We start from the raw sequence: 20,683 nt of genomic DNA on the forward strand, positions 1-20,683 counted from the left end.
ACTTTTATTTGGAATAATACTATTGGAAACTATTACCCACTTCAGAAAGTGTGGTTACAGCCTGACTCCTATTCTTTACTTAATACTGTACATTTTTCAATATACTAAAATAGATGACATTTGAAAAATAAAGTGACGTATATACATCTCACATTCATTCATAAACTGCTTCACAGAGAATTGTCTTGTGCTCAATTATGTACTTGCTTATTACACTACAAATTGGACTTTTAAGTCCTCCAGCAAATGCCCTCTCTAAAAGACAGGAATTTTACTGAAACTTGGGGCAGAGCAACCAGTGACCGACATAAAAGGAAATCTCTGTATCCATAACTATATACACAGGGAATGGGTTTGGCATAATAGTTAAGGTCTTTGCCTTATAAACACAAAGTACAGAGTTTGATTCTGACATCATGTTATTGACTATGCTTAAAGTGTCCCTTCGGACAGTAGGTGTAGCATTCACTCATAGATTTGGATTGGTACAATGGTAAAGATGTTTACCTCATAGTCACAAGGTTAAGGGTTTAATTCTCACCTTTGGAAGGAAAATTGGTTAGGCTTACAATAGTCCACAGTGGCAGCTAGCCTAGTACTTGACTATGAACTATCAAAGTATTTAAGACCAATTAAAATTCTATATATTTTCAAAAAAGAACTAAAATCTAAATTAGGCATTCAAGGGAATTGCCTGTCTTGTAAGATTACCTAATTATTGTACACATATTACATCTGGTTGGTACATTTTTACACTGAAGAAACATGGCTGCCAGCTCATTTTATTGCTTTCTTTCTATCATATTTACCTCATCCTCTTAACATTTATATTTTAAACTGTAGACAAAGCTGGGGGAGATCATTTACATTACTCCATGTATGTCTATACAGTGGGGTAAGACCACATGGAGTGACTTAACCATTTTGTGTAACAGTGCTCTTGAATCAGACAAGGCTTTGGTACATATTTATTCTGTATACCAGCCCTACTTCATGGCTCATAGTTTTATGAGTTCCAGCCTATATGTTAATCATCATTATTTAATTTAAAACAGAAGACTAAAGCAAAACAAGTCTTCTTTCATATAAGCAGGTGAAAAGCTATAAAATGACCATCTTTTAAAAACCTAACAGCAAGAAAAGGAAACCTCTGTCTCCAAAACTATATGCATGACCGCAATGACTTAACTAACACTTTGTATTTGATACACAACCTAAATGAAATGATAAAACACTAACAACATAGGAAACGTACCCATTCCCACACACACACACACACACACACATATATATATATATATATACATATATATATATATATATATATATATATATATATATATATACATATATATATATATATATATATATATATATATATATATATATATATATAAAACTGCCCTCCAAGAAAATAATGCATTCCAGTGCCACTCCTAATATTTTAATTCTGACACACTGACATTTAAAATTAAACATTAGATGTAACTAGCAGTCCAATATGGATTACATGTCTAAATAATCTACCTCCATTTTCATTACTGATATATACTAATGCCACCAACTGTGCAGAAAAGGAAAACACAACAATAATGTCAAACACTGCTGCTGCTGTAATAGAAACACAGGCAATGATGATTTGTTATGACAAGTAGCAGTCAGTACGTTACAACTCATCCATATCTGATTGTTGACTTATAGCATCTTCCACTTCAAACTCAGGAAGTAGCAGGGAAGCTGCTATCGAGCAGTCAAAGTACAAATAAATTAACCCTGGGATTCGAGGAATTTCTCCTCGATAATACTAATTGCCCAACAGGGCTTGTTCATCTAGAAAAATGGAGGGAAATTCTGACTCAGATATGGTACCGTCACAATGAGAAATACTTTATTAGTGTCTCATCACCATGTCTCTGAACCAACAATGCATTGTCAGACCTAACCGCATCAGTGTTCCCTAACAGCCTATGCATCATATTCAGATTTGCAAAGGCACCCTATATATGTGTGCATGCAAACACACGTACATACACACCTACACTCATGTCCATGCCTATGGGTGGAAGTGTGTGTGTGTGTGTGTGTGTGTGTGTGTGTGTGTGTGTGTGTGTGTGTGTGTGTGTGTGTGTGTGTTTGTGTAAGCCACTCCATACGCACTAACACACATATAAACACTCACCAATACACCTGCATGCATGTTGCATGCACACACAAACACAGGCACAGACACACACATACACACGCACACACACACACACACACACACACACACACACACACACACACACACACACACACACACACACAGAAATACATGTCCAAATGTCCATGTATGTTTGCACACTGAGACACCCACACAGCTCTGCTGCACTTAACAGCACTGTAAATGCAATCATAGAAGTGAATGAGTGACCCTGTTTTTTGATGGCATTTGCTTTTTCCTCCAAAATAAACTGGATAAGTTATTCTCTAAATCACTCAGCTGAGTAATTTGCAACCTGCGAGCATTTTGGGGAACAGCAAATGACTAATAAACATTAGCCACTCTCTTGGACTGTCTGGGATATGACTTACTCATCATACTAAGCCTTTCTAAATCCCAGGGTAAATCTCTTATGAAGAAAATTGCAGCACCAAAAACATTCTATACAGTCATTTTCAACCATTTAGCTATGCAGTGTAAGATGACATTTATTGTACATGCAGGCAGTTTGAGGGTGGTAGTATAAATTATGAACACTATTCTGTTTTAAAATCCACAGAAAAGGAGAACTAAGAGAACTTCAGTCTTGAAGAAAGGTGTAGTTGGCTGAGAAAGATGTGACAGAAATGTATTCAGCTTCTTTTACTGTATTTGTGTTTCCTTCTCCTCCTGCTCTATTACTTCATTTTGCTTTTTCTGCTTCTTGCTGCGGCTTGTTCTCTAAAGTGTTCAATTGCTTTTTTTCTGTTGCATTTGTTACTGCTTGTTTATAACCTGTTTAAATTGTAAGTGTTACTCTAAGCCTCTTATCTTTGGTTTAAGCACTTGGGCTTTAGGTTTACCCCTTAGCTCTCTCTGGCCTTCTCTCTCAGATTCTGACAAATATGGATGGACAATTTCCTACAGTTTCTCCTGCCAGTCTGGTTGATATGGACATTCTGAGACAGTGTAGCAACTGCCTTATGTACACAGATAACCACCTACGACTACCACCTAGGAACACAATTTGCGAGAGATGCAATTACATTAGGAACCTAGAGTCCAAGCTCTCTCCCTCACAAGCCAGTATATCTGGCACTGAGAAGGATGTCAACACAATCACTACACCTCAAACACCACCCACATCTATGCAACACACACCCACATATGTGGAGGTCCTCAACAAAAACATACCCAAACAAAGGAGACCTCCGAGGCAAAAACCTCCCAGGCAAAAACACACGCAATCTCCACAGCTCTTCACATCACATACTATGCATAGTTCACACACCTGTGTCTCACAAGCACTAAGGCTTAACCACAAACTCAGCATATTAGTCATAGGTGACTCCATTGCGAGACACACAGATGTGCCTCTCACCAGGCTGGATAATGAGAAAGGCATGGTTAATTGTCTGTCAGGGGCCAGAATCTGCCATATCACAGACGCACTCAAGTCTCTCAACAGCAGGTACTGTTATGACTCTGTCATAGTCCATGTTGGTGCGAATGACTTGAGATGTACCTCCCTGGACTATATGAAGAGAGACATGATTGAACTCGCTGAATATGTGTCCCAGGCAGGTATGTCCCTAGCCTTAAGCAGCATTCTGCCGTCACCCAGAATGATGCCTGAATACAAACAGAAAATGATTGACTTTAACAATTGGCTTAGTTTCTGGTGTCATTCCAGTGGGATCCAGTACCTGACATCCTGGGAAGATGTAATCGACAGACCACAATGCTTTGCCTGAGATGGCCTGCTTCTGCCTTACCTGGGCTTCAGGACTCTGGCAAAGGCTCCTGCCTCCCCTACAATGCCTTTTTCAAGAAAAGTGATGAGGTTAAAACTACCAACATAAAAATTTCAACAAAACACAAATTAAAGGTCATGTTACTAAACGCTAGGAGTCTAAACATGAAACTGCACTCATTGAAAGCATTCCTAACCCTGGAAAATGCTGACATCTGTGCATTAACAGAAACCTGGTTCAAAGCTGTAGAGAGCACCTCAGCCTTTCCTGGTTACTCATCCTATCATACATTCAGACTCCAACCTGTGAGTAGTAAAGCTAAAGGAGGTGGAGTTTCAATATACATTAAAGACATACACACCTCCAGGCTGGTCAGACAGTATGATGCACAGGAGACACTCCAGGTGCAGTTAACTAATGGCAAGACCCTATACAAATCATAGGTAGCTACTGGCCCCCAAATCTGACCCAAGATGCCCAAATTGCCTATCTAGACCTCTTCAGAGCTATCAAGATTCAACCCTTTACCGTGATCCTGGGTGACTTTAACTACCCAAACATAGACTGGAAGAACTACTCTTGCCAGAACACAAATGCCCAGAGATTCCTCGATTTTGTCAATGCAAATGCTTTAGAACAGCTAATACCCCCACAAGAGGTGATAATATCTTGGACTTGGTATTAACCAACATGAGTAACCACTGCAGCATCCCTGCAGTATCATCCTCCCTTGCAAGATCCGACCATATAGCGGTCACATTCAAAGTCACCATCTCCCCCGACCCCACTCTAACTAGGGTCAATCAAAAAACTTCTTCAAGACTGATTACAGCCTCCTGAGGGATGGTATAAACAGCTTCAGTGCCCCCTCCCCCTCTCTAGGAATTGGCACCAGTGTCCAAAACTATACCAAATTACTATATGAAAATTTATATAGATGCATAGAATCAGGAATACCTGACAGGACTAAATCATCCTCTGGCAAGGAAGAGTAAACCTGTCTGGTGGACATCTGCAATAAATAAAATCTATAACAAAAGAAAAAAATTGCTGTCCAGGACCAAGAAGGAGCAGGTTCCCAATTGGAAGCAATCTCACCTTAGCCTAAACAAGCAAATAAGAGCACTAGTGAAATCCTCCAAAGCAAGGTTCGAGTCCAAACTGGCCACATCTACTAGAGACAATTATAAGGCCTTCTTCACATATTTCTGTGATCTCAAAGGTAGAATCCAGATCTGTTCAGAACTGGTGGTCAAGGACACCACATATACAAATGCTGTAGATATAGCAAACTTGCTGGCTGACAGATTCAGTGAAAATTTCACCCCCTGTCCCCCCATCAGTAAATCATGACATTTCCAGTGCCTGCTCCCTTCCCCTTATATCTAAGGAACAGGTCATCACTGCCCTCTCAAAGGCAAAAAATACAGCTTCCATGGGACCTGATAACATCCCAGGCTGCATCCTACATGTACTCAGGCAGGAACTTGCAGCACCATTAGGCACCCTATTCAACCAAAGCCTGAGTACTGGTTTTGTCCCAGCTAAGTGGAGGACAGCCACTGTCATCCCTTTACACAAAAGTTTAGCGTCCACTGATCCGGCAAAGTATAGACCCATCAGCCTAACTAGCCTTATCTGCAAGGCCACGGAATGGATTATCATGGACTTCATTAACAAGGACATTGGCAATCTCCAAACACTTGATCCCACATAGTTTGGCTTCTTCAAGGGGAGGTCATGTCTGTTAAATTTGATCAACATTTTTGAGACAGTCACCAAAGCCATGGTTGAGGGGAAGACAGTGCACACCACCTACCATGACCTGGCCAAAGCCTTCAACACTATTCCCCACTCGGGCATAATAGATAAACTCTCTCAACTAGGCATAAATCCATATGTTACCTGATGGGGAGCCAGCTGGCTCACTGATAGAACCCACCTAGTCAGAAAAGGGGAAGCCACCTCAGGCAGTAGATGTCTTACTTTCTCTGTGCTTGACAAGTAAATGTTGAGGTGGTGTGAGTTTATATCTCTGCATGTTCATACCTTTACTAGGCTCTCCAGTATAACCCAGCATGTTCACCGCAACACTTTCATAATGACCAAATTAACAATGTGATTTGTTATATGCTTCCTTCAGAAAATGTGAGCCAGTCATCAGACATTCACCTTCAACCCTGCTTCTTCCTCAGCAAAAAGGTTACTAAGCAAATCACATTCCTTCCAAGATAAATGCGGAAATCTGTCACTGTGCCTTTCAACTGTATACCCAGTAGATATTTGACACGGTTGTCCCAGGACTAACTATAATGAAGAAAGGTAAACACAGTAGCTGGTTATTTGCATGAATTAGATGGAAGATGAAACAGGCATACAAGAACTAATCATTTACCTCTGACAAATACACCTATAGGATGCAAAGAAAGTAATGAAAAACTGAAATTAACACCACCAAATCTGACCACCTCAAAGGAAATTAGATGATTAATGGAGAATTCCTGTAAAAGTTTGTAATAGATTCACTAAGGTCACCAAAATAACCTTATGTGAAAGCCTCCTATAAACACAGTCCGTACACGGGAACCCACAGCTATTGTTACATGATGTGAATTTACCTTTGTTTGCAAGTTACATGTACTTGTCCCAATCACAATGTGTACTGTGAAATGACCATTAGCACTATTACTTTAACTTGAGAACATTAAACTCCAATGCACTAAGCAAGCTACTCTGGAAGACAATGGTAGGTCCTGCAGGTGCTACTAATTTACCATCCTAATTCTACTGACTAGCAACGAACAGGCTGTACATGAATATGCCTACCACAGTCCAAATAAACAGATCATAAGCAAACATCACTCTCACAGTCTGGAAAATGTGCTTGTCGTTCCTCTATACAAAAGGTGGATGCATTGTAAATACATTATTTATCAGCTTGATTTCACTACCCAGTTTCCTAAGTAAAATAATGAAACATAATTTCACATGGATTAAGCTGTGCTGAACAATGTAGACCACTGACTGACATTCAGCATGGTTTCATGAACATCCACCAAAAGAACCTTAAATTAAAGCCTCCTAGAAACACAATCCACAATGTTATATTTTTAATTTCAGATCACATATTACAAAAACTGAGACTACTACTCACTGGTGTGTTAATACTTACCTGTCTTGTACCTGGATCACCACAGATCTTGACCACATCATTTAGACTCCTGATGGACAGGGACTTCAGTGAAGCAGCATGTAGAGGATTCCATTGGCTCTTAAGTGGATTACAACATGAGGCATAAATAGTGAAGCATGCTTCACTCTTACCTGAGGAAATAGCAAGAAAACGGAGAACCACAAAAATTTCCGCTAGGCTCTTTATTTTCTCTCTTTACACCAGTAATGTGGGAAGTATTTTTGTTAATCCAGACTTAGACACAACACCAATGATGCTGCCAGTTTAAATTAAATACTGTTTCAGATAATGTCTGAGCAAAGCTGCAAGCATCCTCTATTAAACTATGACTTTGGCTAATAGAAGTCTTCATAATCAGCCCAAATGCACAAAGCACATGCAATATGGAGACCAAGAAAAACAAAAAACGGCATAAATCAACTTAGCATCATCTCATATACAGAAGAGAAAGCTAAAGAATTGTAAAATACCTAGGCTTCATGTAATGCATATTAGGAGTATAATAATGTGTCTCTTTATGATTTGTATCAAGTTAAGAAAGTCACAAATAGTTCCTTGCATTTACATGGTTAACCTCTAACAGTAATCATTTCCAATTATTTAAATCTAAGCCAAATGTTCATGATCACGCAGACAAGTACTGATTACTTAAGCCTTAACAGAACATTTTAGATATTCTATTTCTTCTAGGCTTGAAAAATGTCATAACATTCTGAAGCAAAAAAGGGTTACTTCTTGTGTAAAGAACTGTTACTGATTTTTTTAGAAGCTTTTATAAGATTTGTCTTCTTCGAATGAAACATATATTATGATATCCTTGTAGTGTGAAAAAACAAATTTAACTGTAGTTAAACTTAACTTAGCCCATGGAACTGGAAGTTTTGCATTTTAATTGTCCAGTTCCTGCATATAAGGATTTAACTTTAATAAGGTAGGACTCTGTGGCACTCAGAACTGTATAATATTCAATAGACCATCTAATATCCTTACTTGTAAAATCTCTTATTCCATAAAACATTGCATGTTAAGTTGTCTATCTTGCCTTCGTTCTTGCTGTTTGGGTTCGGAGCCGATCCTCTGCTCTGACTCGGCCATCTTCTATAGCTCAAGAGCTGTTTACTGGCTCAAGGCTACCCCTTATCCCAGAATACCCAGTGTCAGCTACCCAGATCTCGTTTGCCGCTTCAGCTGCGAGGTTGCTTTTTTACTGGCTCAGGCTTAGTATTGTTTTGTATTACATATTTTTGCTGTTATTGTAAAATTTTAATAGTAAAAGTGTTATTAACCTTAGTCTCTTAGTACTTATACCCTTTATCGCCTTATATTGTGTGTGTGTGCTTTTTTGGCTGTCGCTCCTTTCCGCAGGCCTCTTTTCCCTTGAACTCATTTTAACTTAGAGAGTTCTCCTCCCCCTCTATTAGGTTAGCCATTTAAGTTGTAATAATTATTATAACTTTTTTTTTCTTATTGTTATTGTGGTTCTTTAGTTTGGTGTTGTTAGGAAAATGTCTAAAGATACCAAGGTATCTGGCTTCAAAAAGTGTGACTCATGCTGTCAGAAAATGTCTCTGACAGATGGGCACACTAGTTGTGTATATTGTTTGGGCACTGTTCACCTGCAGGACTCCTGTTCTATATGTCACGCTTTTAGTCCAAGGGTCCTGCAGGAGCACAAAAACAAATTAGTCCTTCAGGGATTATTGAAGCCTCAGGATTCTCCAGCTAAAAGTACTCAGCCATCGAAATCCCCTAAGCCTGTCAAGCTGTCGGCTCCACCTTCGGAGCCGACTCCTTTACTTGACCAACCAAGTATGTCAGTGCCAGGCAACTCCTCCATCAGCTCCATGTGCTATTTCGGAGCCATCTCGGAGCCATAAGAGACTGAGGTCTCCGTCCTTGGAGTCCATCCGCTCGGCACCTCAGTCACCCTTGTTACAGAGTGAACGTAGCCATCATTCTTCCCACTCCTCTCGATCCTCTAGATTATTGGATCATGATGTGGAGAGAGTAGTAAGAAGGTTGCTTAAGTCATAGGCCCTGGCAAAATTACTGTCCTGACCACCTCAGCAGGTATTGGCTCCAAACGCCTCTATTTCTGTTCCTCCTCCAACTACATTTAGATTGGAGCCAGAGACCATGGATCTGCAGGAAGTAGAACCATCAGCGCCGATCATCATCTCTCCTTTGGTTCCGACGTTGGCTCCAATTACCTTGATTGTACCTTCTATTGAGGGATCTGGGTGCCGGGGCTCTCTCGTCGGCTCCAAGGAGGGGAATGGCATCAGGCCCTTGTCCGACCCCGTTCTTCCCCTCGGAGCTTCGGCGCAGGTGAGCTCGGCTCCAACATCAGCCTCGGAGCCATCACCCTCGATGTGGAGAAGGACTCCTGTCTCTTTGGAGCCAGAGCTTTCTCTGCCTAGAGTTTGGGACGCCTTCGAGGTCATGCGGAGTGTGCTGTCCCCCGAAACAGCTCTACTGCCAGCTCCATCGGCTCCTCCCCCATGGTGTCTGTTCCAACCTCTACTCCTCCACCAGACCCCAAGCGTAGGGAACCTATGCCCCAGGACACCCCATTGGGTGATCCCTCTTCTTCCAAAGCCTTCCCTGATCGCTCAGAAGAGCCTGTCCAGAATAAGAAGTGCAAGAAGAAGCACATAGACTCCCCTGAGTCTGTCAACTCAGATACAGACATGGATGAATTGGAAGGGTCCCCAAGGTCCCTCTCTGAAGATTCCTTTTCGGACATCCTTGAAATGCTTAGACAGAGGGGGGACTGGACTTCCCTAGCCCCTACCAAGGACGAGTCTGTATACCTGGACGCATTCGGTTCCCGACCTTCCACCTCCTGGGTATCTCCTCCTTTTGATTCACTCATGTCAGTAGTGGCTCGAAAGGCTTGGTCAGCTCCAGATTCTGTGGAACCTACTCCGAGGAGACCAAACAAATTTATTACAGCCCCCCAGGACAAACAGTTCCTCTCCAAAGGTGTGCCTGTTGATGCCATGGTGGTAGCAGTAGCCACCAAGAAAGAGTTAGCAGAAACCTCTTCATCTGTTCATCCTCCAAACAAAGAGTCTCGGATGATGGAGAGATATGGAAAGCAAATGTTTGCTTCAGCGACCTTTTCAATGAGGTCCCTGAACTATCTATGCCATTTTACATGTCTTCAAAGGGATCTCCTGAAAGAGCTTGGAGATACCCTTCAAGATCCTACAGCTGAGGGAGTACCAGCCAAATTAGCTTCTCACCTTGCGACTCTTAATTCCATAGTCAACTCCTCCATGAGGCTGATTTCCTATGCAGCTGATGGAGCGAGCAGAGCTGCAGGTACAGGTGTGGCTCTGAGGAGACATGCTTGGATGCAGCTGTGTCAGTTTGCGGAACCCTTTCGAGTGTCCTTCACAAGTACTCCCTTTGATGGCTCCTTTCTCTTTGGGCCTCAGGTGAAAGACACGTTGACCAGGTATGAGCAGAAAGGCAAGACTCTCTCTGCTATGGGAGTCCATTTTTCCACCCATTCCAGACCTTATCCCAAGGGTCAGAAGAGCGGAAAGATGAGTTTCCAAAAATCCTAGGGACCCCTGCCTGACACACATGGTGACTTTTCCCCCAGGGGCAGAGGGGGAAACAACAATAACAGACGCCACCCTTGTGGCAGAGGGGGACCACAAAACTAGGGTGACATAGAAACCTTCTCTGCCAAGCCCTTCCAGCATCCCTGAAGCGTTGCCTGACTGCTCACCTCTGGAGGCAGTAGGGGGAAGACTTTTGCTGTACCCAAAAGCCTGGCAAAATATAACAAGAGACAGATGGGTACTATCCATTATATCCGGAGGTTACAAAATTCCCTTCCATCAATCCCCCATAGAATCAAAAAAGTCCATCCCAGATGTCCCACCCAATCTAAGGGATCAAGCAGTCACAGAAGTTTCAAGACTGCTAGAAAAAAGAGCCATTTGAGAAATTTCTGCAGACCAACTAGGATCCAGAACTTACTCAAGATTCTTTTTAGTACCAAAAAAGACAGGGGGCTGGAGACCAATACTGGATGTCAGCAGATTGAACAAATCTGTACACAAAGAAAAGTTCCAGATGGTGACACTGCAGTCCATTTTCCCTTTTCTGGGTCAGGACAATTGGATGTGCTCAATAGATCTTCAGGACGCGTACTACCATATCAAGATGGACAGACGCTCCAGGAGATTTCTTTGCTTCCGGGTAGGGGCCAGTCATTACCAGTTCAGAGCTCTGCCCTTTGGTCTCACCTCATCCCCCATGGTGTTCACCAAGTGTATGGCAGTAGTCACGGCTCAGCGTCAAGGATTCCAGGTGTTTCCCCATCTAGACGACTGGCTCCTGACTGCTACCACCAGGCATCAACTCTTAGAGGCACGAGATTATACAATCACATCATGCACTCAATTAGGCATTACAGTAAATTTTGAAAAATCTGCCTTGTTGCCCTGTCAGTCTGTCACATACATAGGAGCAGAATTAAACACAAAATAAATGTTTGCAAGATTACCACAGGGAAGAGTTTCCATTATTCGTCAACAAGTATTAATTCTAATGCAGAGCAAAAGGATTCAAGTCAGATATGTCCTCCAAGCTCTAGGCTCCATGGCAGCTGCCATTCTTCTTGTCCCATTAGTGCATTTCCACATGGGAATCCTTCAGTGGCTTCTTTTCATGCAGTGGTCTTTCCAGGAGCTACCCATGTCTCACATGATCCTGATCACAGAAGCATGCAAAAGGCACCTTTCTTGGTGGATGGTCTCCCCACTAGTGATTCAGAGCAGACCTTTCATACAAACCCCTCTGGTAGCCACAGTGACCACGGACGCTTCCCTGATAGGGTGGGGGGGGCATTATCTAGGCAGGACAGTCCAAGGCACTTGGCAACCTTGCGAGTACCATCTGCATATCAATGTCCTAGAAATGAGAGCAGTGCTCCTAGCGTTGCAAGCCCTTCAAGACTCTTTTCCTTCCAGGACCATTGCAATCCAAATGGACATGTTAGTGGTGTGGTACATCAACAAACAGGGCAGGACCAGGTCTTACCCTTTGTGTCGAGAAGCACTCAGACTGTGGCAATGGGCAATTTCCTCCCAACGTTTTGTGATAGCAATGCACATCCCTGGGAAATCCAGCGTCATAGCGGACAGGCTCAGCAGAGCTATCCTTATGCCTCACGAGTGGTCTCTGAATCAGGAAGTTGCGGATCTTATCTTCTGCAAATGGGGACAGCCTTGCTGCGATCTATTTGCCACTCCTCTCAACAACAAATGCAGCAGCTACTTCTCCCTACTTCCTCTTCCAGGTCATATACCCAAAGATGCTCTAGTCCATGATTGGCCTCAGGGACTCCTTTATGCTTTTCCCCTTTTCCCCTAATATCAAGACTCATACAGAAAGCAAAGATATTGGGTTGCAAAATGATCCTCATTGCCCCATATTGGCCTCGACAGATATGGTTTCCGTTCCTGCACCTCCACCTTCTGGATCAAACGTGGATTCTGGACCCAGTTCCAGATCTTCTGATTCATCAATCAGGCCGTTTGCACCAATCCCTTCAAATTCTCCAGCTCACAGCTTGGTTACTCCACTTCCAAGCTTAGCCAGGCTTTCCAGTATCTCCCCAGCAGTCTGTGATATTATTGTTTCCTCACATAAGTCTACTATGACGAAAATGTATGCTAGTAAATGGAAACGGTTTTCTTACTGGGCAGAATCTAGAAATTTGGATCCTTTCTCAGCCTCAGTCCATAAAATTCTTGAACTTCTAGCACAACTTTTTCAGTCTGGTGCGGCTTCCGCTATCATTAGAGTACAGCTAGCTGCCATTTCTAATTTTCATATCGGTATGTTTAATTCTAGCATAATGTCTCATAAGCTCTGCAAGGCCTTTATGAGAGGAACATCTCTTCTTAGACCCCCAGTTAGAGATCCTCCTCCTCCTTGGGATCTCAATTTAGTTTTAGCTTCCTTAATTTTGCCTCCCTTTGAACCAGCAGCATCATGTTCCTTAAAATTTCTTTCTTGGAAAACACATTTTCTGGTTGCTATCACTTCAGCTAGACGTGTCTCAGAACTTCAAGCACTATGTGTTCGTCGTCCTTACCTGGTGTTTCACAAGGACAGAGTTTCTCTGAGGACCAATCCATCCTTTATTCCTAAAGTCTGCTCAGAGAACAATTTAAATCAATCCATAGATCTCCCAGTTTTCTTTCCCAATCACAGCAACAAGGCAGAATACAAGCTCCACCAACTGGATGTGCACAGACAATTGCATTTTTACCTCCATAGAACTAAGGAACTAAGAAAGTCAGACCAGTTATTTCTTTCTTATGCTTTCAACAAACAAGGCCTTCCAGTTTCTAAGGTGACCTTATCCAGATGGTTATCTGATACTATTGCCTTTATTTATCAGTTACGAAATAAAGAGCTACTAGCTAAACCAAAAGGTCAGTCTACTAGAGCATTAGCCACCTCTGTAGCCTTTCAGTCTAGGTTGCCCATAGACTCAATCTGTGCAGCTGCCACTTGGGCAAACCCTCATACTTTTATCTCTCATTACAAGGTGGATATGGTCTCCTGGAGCAGAGCTTCCTTTGGTTCTACTGTTCTGAAGAGTTTGTTCAAATAAGCCACCCAAGATTTTAGGTGCTAGGGATGCTGTCCCAAACAGCAAGAATGAAGGTGAGATGGACAACTTAACATAAAGAAGTTATGCACCTACCATAACGTTCCATGTTAGTTGTCTTCATCTCGCCTTCCTTCTTGCGTCCCTCCCTCCTTCCCCCTTCCTAGAGGATTGAGAGGAGTTCCTTTTTGTTTTCACTGGCTGAGTATATTTTATTACGTCACATGCCAGGTAATTTATGACTCTTTCCTTGTTTAGGTGTATTGGACAACCAGTTTTTAGGTAGCTGGTTACTTTACTTATGTCTAGTGTGCGCTATCACAACATCTGGGTAGCTGACGCTGGGCATTCTGGGATAAGGGGTAGCCTCGAGCCAGTGAACAGCTCTTGAGTTATAGAAGATGGCCGAGTTGGAGCCGAGGATCGGCTCCAAACCCAAACAGCAAGAAGGAAGGCAAGATGAAGACAACTAACATGGAACGTTATGGTAGGTACATAACTTATTTTTATCAAAGTACCGATTCCCTACTGAACAGTCATATTGGTGTAAAATAATATATTTGGGGCCCAGTCCTTGTTTCATAATAGATTTTGCTATGATACTATGTGGGATCTAGTGGATATCTTCACCACTACAAAAATTTCATAGTAATCATTTCCAGACTCTGTAGCTAGCTAAATGGTACCTTTTCTATCAGTTATTACATTGGAAAATCAAATTTGAGGCAATAAATAGGTTTTCATAACACTTACTGCTCCTATCAATGATAACTATAACCTGTCATTAACTCTGAGTGCTTTAATCTATTTACTGTCAGTTATTCATCTAACCTCAGTGTCCTCTCTATATATTTGGAGATGGTTACACCCACAAATTTGAATTCCAGAACCACCAGTATTTCTTCTGATTTATGCTGATTCATACAGAAAGAAATTATAATTCTTTTTTATTTTTTAATTAATTTTTAGTCTAACATTTGCTCATTTCTTTCACGCATCTTTTTATTGTATTTTATTTTGATTAATGTTTCTGTCACCAGTAGGTCATCTGTATGTGCCAAAACATAAATAATGATATTATTGGCATTTATAACAGCAATCTGGTTAGATACATTATACAAGTTGTGGTTTGTGGGAAAATAAAGAGAACTAGAGATAAATGGTATCCTTGTTTAGCCCATGATATTGTTCTAAAATGGGAAAGATTACAACCATTTGATATCAATGTTAGGATTGCCTTCTGTATAAATGTTCAGTCCCCTATATAGCACAATTGTGGAGCATCATGATACTTCTTGGACAGAGGAATTAGATCCTGTTAAACATATCACATACTTCTGTTACATCTAAACTCACCAACAACATTTCTTCTTTATCCCATTTTACTTCTTGAGCTGCAGTAAGAGTTTGACAAAATACTGACATGAGCCACTTTTTTGTTTGGTATAAAGCCACAATGACATATTTGTATTATTATATTTATACAAGGAGAGTAAGAAAAAAGGAGAGAAGCATTATGCTGCCAAGATGAAATAAAGCTCCTTAATAGTAAATGTAATGAACTGATAGCTCACAAAACTGAACCAGCAATATGAAAGATTAACAATAAGTTCATATTCAAGATATCCTAAACTTCTAAAAATATTACAGAAAGAATCAGATGTCAAACTAATAATATTAATGAAATAAAAAATCCAGCAACAAAAATATATGTACTGACATTGGAGACATCTTAGAAGCTTTTAGAGCTTATTACATATTTTGAAACCAAATATTACATATAAAGAAATAGATATAACATCAGAGTTAGATAAATTGTACATTAAAAAATCACTCCCTTACAAAAATTGGTTTATTAAAACCTATAACACTTCAGGAAGTAAATAAAAATAAATAAATAAAAGCTAACAGAGCTCCTAGAAATGATGGTATTATTCCAGAACTATACAAATTATTTCCTCAAAACATTTTTGTACATTTACACAAAGTTATGATAGATATTCAGAAACTAGAAAACTCACCCCCATCTTGTAAATTTCTTTAATTATTCCAATCAAAAAGGAAGGCAAGAATCCTTAGTTTTGTTCTACATATAGACTCAGATCTAGGACTATTGCACGACATTACATTTCCATGAAACGTAAATGGCCAAACACACTTTAGCAAAAGTGCTTTTCACCAAAAATGCACTTTCACTAAAGTGTGCAAAAAAAAATAAATTAAAAAAAAACAGTACTCACATTTGTGCAAAGGGGCAACCCCCCTACTTTTATATTCTCACTCTGAGATCGCACTACAGTGGGGAAAAGGAAATATACTGTGACCTCAGCAACAGCCATTCTGTCATTATTTTCTTGCGCTCATGTTAGCAAAAGTGCATTTTCGGTGAAAACGTACTTTCACTAAAGTGTGCTCGGTAGTTTCGGTTTCAGTTAAAAGAGCTTTCACTCAATAGTATGAGACCCATAGAATCATATCCTTATTAAATGTAGACTATAATTTTTTGTCCATTTTTGCAAATAGACTGAAAACAGCTTTACCCAGTTTAATTAGATTAGATCAATCCTATTTTATTTATGAAAGTCAAACATCTGATAATATCAAAATACTAATTACTCTCATTGATCTTATGAATAGCACAAAACTTGAATATTTTTCTACTAGCTTAAATACTGAAAAAAACATTTGATTCTTTAAATTGGAATTACTTATTCAAAGCTCTAATTCTGATTGCTTTTCCCCTCAGTTTATTTCAATGCTAAAATCCATTTATAACAGTAACAAAGCTTATGTAAAATTAGGTCCATTTACATCAAACTTCATAAATATAACTAAAGGAACTAAGCAAGGATGTCCTCATTCTCCTGTATTATTCAATTTAGCTATTGAAATCTTTGCAATTTTGATTAACTCTAAGTTAGAGATTGAGGGCTTAGAGGTTAATTAACAATATAAATCAAAAAGTATGCTATTTGCTGACATTTTACTAACTCTCCAAAATTCAAGTGATACATTAAAAGAACTGAAATATGTTATAGAACAATTTCAAACAATTTCAAATCAGTAGGAAAAATTTGTTAAACTCATATAATAAGATAATAAGTAAAGCTTACTAATTTACTTTATTAAGGAATTCATATTTTCAAAACTACTGAAGAAACTTTAAATTTTAAATACAATAAAATAATTTCTGCATTAACTAATCTAATTTTCCCGTAATAAAAATATTATTACATTTGAAGATAAATTACTAATAATTAAAAATATATTAGTTCTAAAAAAAGTCTATATATAGCCCAATCTCTTATTCTGACACCTAATAAGAATCAAATTAAAAGAATAAATAAATTACTGTCAGATTGCTTATGGTATCAGGATAAACCTAGACTGAACTTTCATCATTATTTTAGGCCTAGAAGTCTGGAGGCATTAACTTTCCAAGTATAAATATGTATTCAAAAACAATAATACTTAAGCAATCTTTTAATTGGCTAGATAATAATTATATTAGAAACTGGAAACATTTACACTATAACTACTTAATGTGAATACATTGAAAATATTAAATGCTAATATTCACAAACTTTATAATCAATTCTGGATATTTATATGTAATTATATACAAACTGCTATTTATCCTCCTACAAAATGAAACTATATAAATCAAATTTTAAAGTTCTTTAAAAGAATAATCTCAAATAATTCAAATTATAAATTTTGGTTCGAGACTCTTATTCCATTTTCCTTAATGAAAAATCTTACACATAATGTCCCACTTTATATACTGCATAAATGAGAAAAACAAGAATTCTTTTGCTGGCATCAATGTTTTGATGGATTATTATTTTTTTTTTAATCTTTGAGTTTAGAATTTAAATAGTACAGATTTATCTTATTTGCAAGTAGCTATTATTTTAAGTCGACTACATTTTCTAATGTACTTAATTCTATGGGTAATGAGTTTCAAAACTTGTTAAAATGTTTAATTAAATTGTTTATAAAGACAAGGAAATTAATTATTTGATTTCCATATTACACTCACTATTAGCAAATGATTTTAGTGTTTTAAAAGACAAATTTTGGAATTTCATTATAAAAGAACATCAAAGCCCTTTATCTGATCGGCACAAAAAAAAGATTATCTTTTCTGTTTCAAGCACTTCCTTGTCTTTATATTGGAGAATATTTACTTGGAAATTCATTTATAGAGCTTTTGACCCCTAATAGAGTTAGCTAAGTTCAATAAAAATTCTGAAGTTGAATGCTGGAGATGTAAAAAACACTGCAATGCCGATTGGTCACACATATTTTTTGTCTGTTTGACATTTCATTTTGGGGAAAGGTTTATGAATTTTTTAAGCATTGTGGTTGGATTCTTTCACACTTGCGAAAGAGCTAATATTATTTAAAAGTTTGAAAAAAGACTTTTCATACTTAACTTGGACAATTTTCACTGTGGTCAGGAAAATCATTACAAGAAATTGGAAGAAATCTTTATCACCACAATTTGAAGATTTTTTTTTTATATTTAAAGGACACTGCTATCAATGAAATAGCAACTAAAAATAATACAATATTTTCTAACAAACCTAAAGACAATCCTTGGTTGAAAGTATCTGCTCTCACTGAAACCTTTTATTCTTAGTTTTACTTACATTATTTGATTTTTAAACCTTTAATTAGCTTGCTTTACTTGCATATATTTTAGTCTCAGGCAACATGCATATAATGTAAATAGTTTGTTTTGTTTCCTTTTTATTAAAGTATGTATCTTTATATTTAATTTGTGAAATGTTTTCATTTATTCTGTTATATTCTATCTTAACTTAAATAAAATAAAATAATTTTGAAAAAAAACAAAAACAAAGCCAGAATTCACCTATTCAGCTCCATGGTAGTGGTCATGGCCCATACTGTGACTACAAGAAAGCAGCTTGGAGCCGTGTGTGTGTGTGTGTGTGTGTGTGTGTGTGTGTGTGTGTGTGTGTGTGTGTGTGTGTGTGTGTGTGTGTGTGTGTGTGTGTAAATGTGTTTGTGGATATAGATTTCTGCATATATGTGTGTGAGTGTGTTTGTCTGTATCTCTGCATGAGTGTGTCTTTGTGTATGTGTGTGCTTGTGTTTCTGTCTGTAGCTCTGTGATCTATGTGTGCCTCTTAGTGTGTGTGTGTGTGTGTGTGTGTGTGTGTGTGTGTGTGTGTGTGTGTGTGTGTGTGTGTGTGTGTGACATTAAATGCTTACATAACTTATAGTTTGGATGTGAAATATGTATTCCATCAACAATTACATATGCTATACCAAGTTTGAAACATAGGGTGGGGGACTATTTTGCATCAAAAATATAAAAGAGTTTGGTTGACACACTTTGGTCAACAGGTGCTCATGACTGACAATCACTGGGTAGGAGAATTTGTTCTTTCCCCAGGGACTGTGCAATCTTGAAGATAATATTTAGCAGGGGATGAAGGGGTGCATGGAGCCTTGCTCTCCTGCAAAACAATGCTTTATATTTTGCAAGCTCTAAGGTTAATCCTTGGAGCATGGGCAGAAGCCAGTCAATGTTGCGTTATCAACATTTAAACATTACAGATGTTAATATTTCATCCATTTGATGTAGAATATTGCATACACACTTGTATACCAATATATATATATATGGATTCACTTCAGAAGCTCAAAATACTGAAATCTTGAATTTCAGTGTCTCGAGATCAAGAAGTGAAATCTACAAAACAACGAAAACTAAAAACTGCAAAATTCAAAACCTCGAATACTTTTGAATTTTGTGGTTTTACTACACACACACACACACACACACACACACACACACACACACACACACACACACAAACACCATCCACCACACAAACACACACAATCACTCTACTACATGAAAGAAGGGGGGCAAGCCCCCCTCTGCACCCCCACACCCCCCTACTTAAATATTCTCACTCCGAGGTTGCACTACATACAAACACACACAAAACACCACCACACAAGCTACTTTCGCTTCACACACACACATCACAGCCAAAAAACACTCTGACACACACCACAGCCCCTACCCAAACCCCTTAACACACACAGACTTACTTGAATACATAACCATAGCGGGACTTTAGAAGCACGAAATTCAAAACCTCCGGTATTCAAGGTTTTGAATTTCACGCTTTTAAACTTTTGCTATTATGTGGATTCGGCTTCTTGGGCTCAAAATACTGAAATTCGAGATTTCAGTATTTCGAGCTTCTGAACGGAACCCATATATATATATATATATATATATATATATATATATATATATATAAAGAAATATAGAGAAGGTAAGAAGGAGTTGCATTGTGTCTTTGTGGATTTGGAGAAAGCATATGATAGGGTGTCTAGAGAGGAGTTGTGGCATTGTATGAGGAAGTCAGGAGTTGCAGAGGAGTATGTAAGAGTGGTACAGTATATGTATGAGGGTAGTGTGATAGTGTTAAAGTCTGCAGTGGGAGTGGCAGATGTGTTTACGGTGGAGGTGGGATTACATCAAGGATCAGCTCTGAGTCCTTTCTTATTTGCAGTGGTGATGGACAGGTTGACAGATGAGATCAGACAGGAGGCCCCATGGACTATAATGTTTGCAGATGACATTGTAATCTGTAGTGAGAGTAGGGACCAGGTTGAGGAGACCCTGGAGAGGTGGAGATATGCTCTAGAGAGGAGAGAAATGAAGGTCAGCAGAACTAAAACAGAATATGCGTGTGTGAATGAGAGGGAGGATAGAGGAATGGCGAGGATGCAGAGAGTAGAGTTGGCGAAGGTGGATGAGTTTAAGTACTTGGGATCAACAGTTCAGAGTAATGGTGAGTGTGGAAGAGAGGTGAAGAAGAGAGTACAGGCAGGGTGGAATGGGTGGAGAAGAGTGTCAG

At 39.1% G+C, this 20,683-nt stretch overlaps 1 protein-coding gene across 1 annotated transcript in view; it reads left to right on the forward strand.

Annotated features, from left to right (window-relative positions):
* HHATL (hedgehog acyltransferase like) overlaps positions 1-20,683 on the forward strand; it is a 691,105-nt gene that overhangs the window by 614,372 nt on the left and 56,050 nt on the right. The window lies entirely within an intron of this gene.

Source organism: Protopterus annectens, chromosome 3.part0, assembly GCF_019279795.1.
Source record: "Protopterus annectens isolate FY-2018-M chromosome 3.part0, PAN1.0, whole genome shotgun sequence".
Lineage (NCBI taxonomy): Eukaryota > Metazoa > Chordata > Ceratodontiformes > Protopteridae > Protopterus > Protopterus annectens.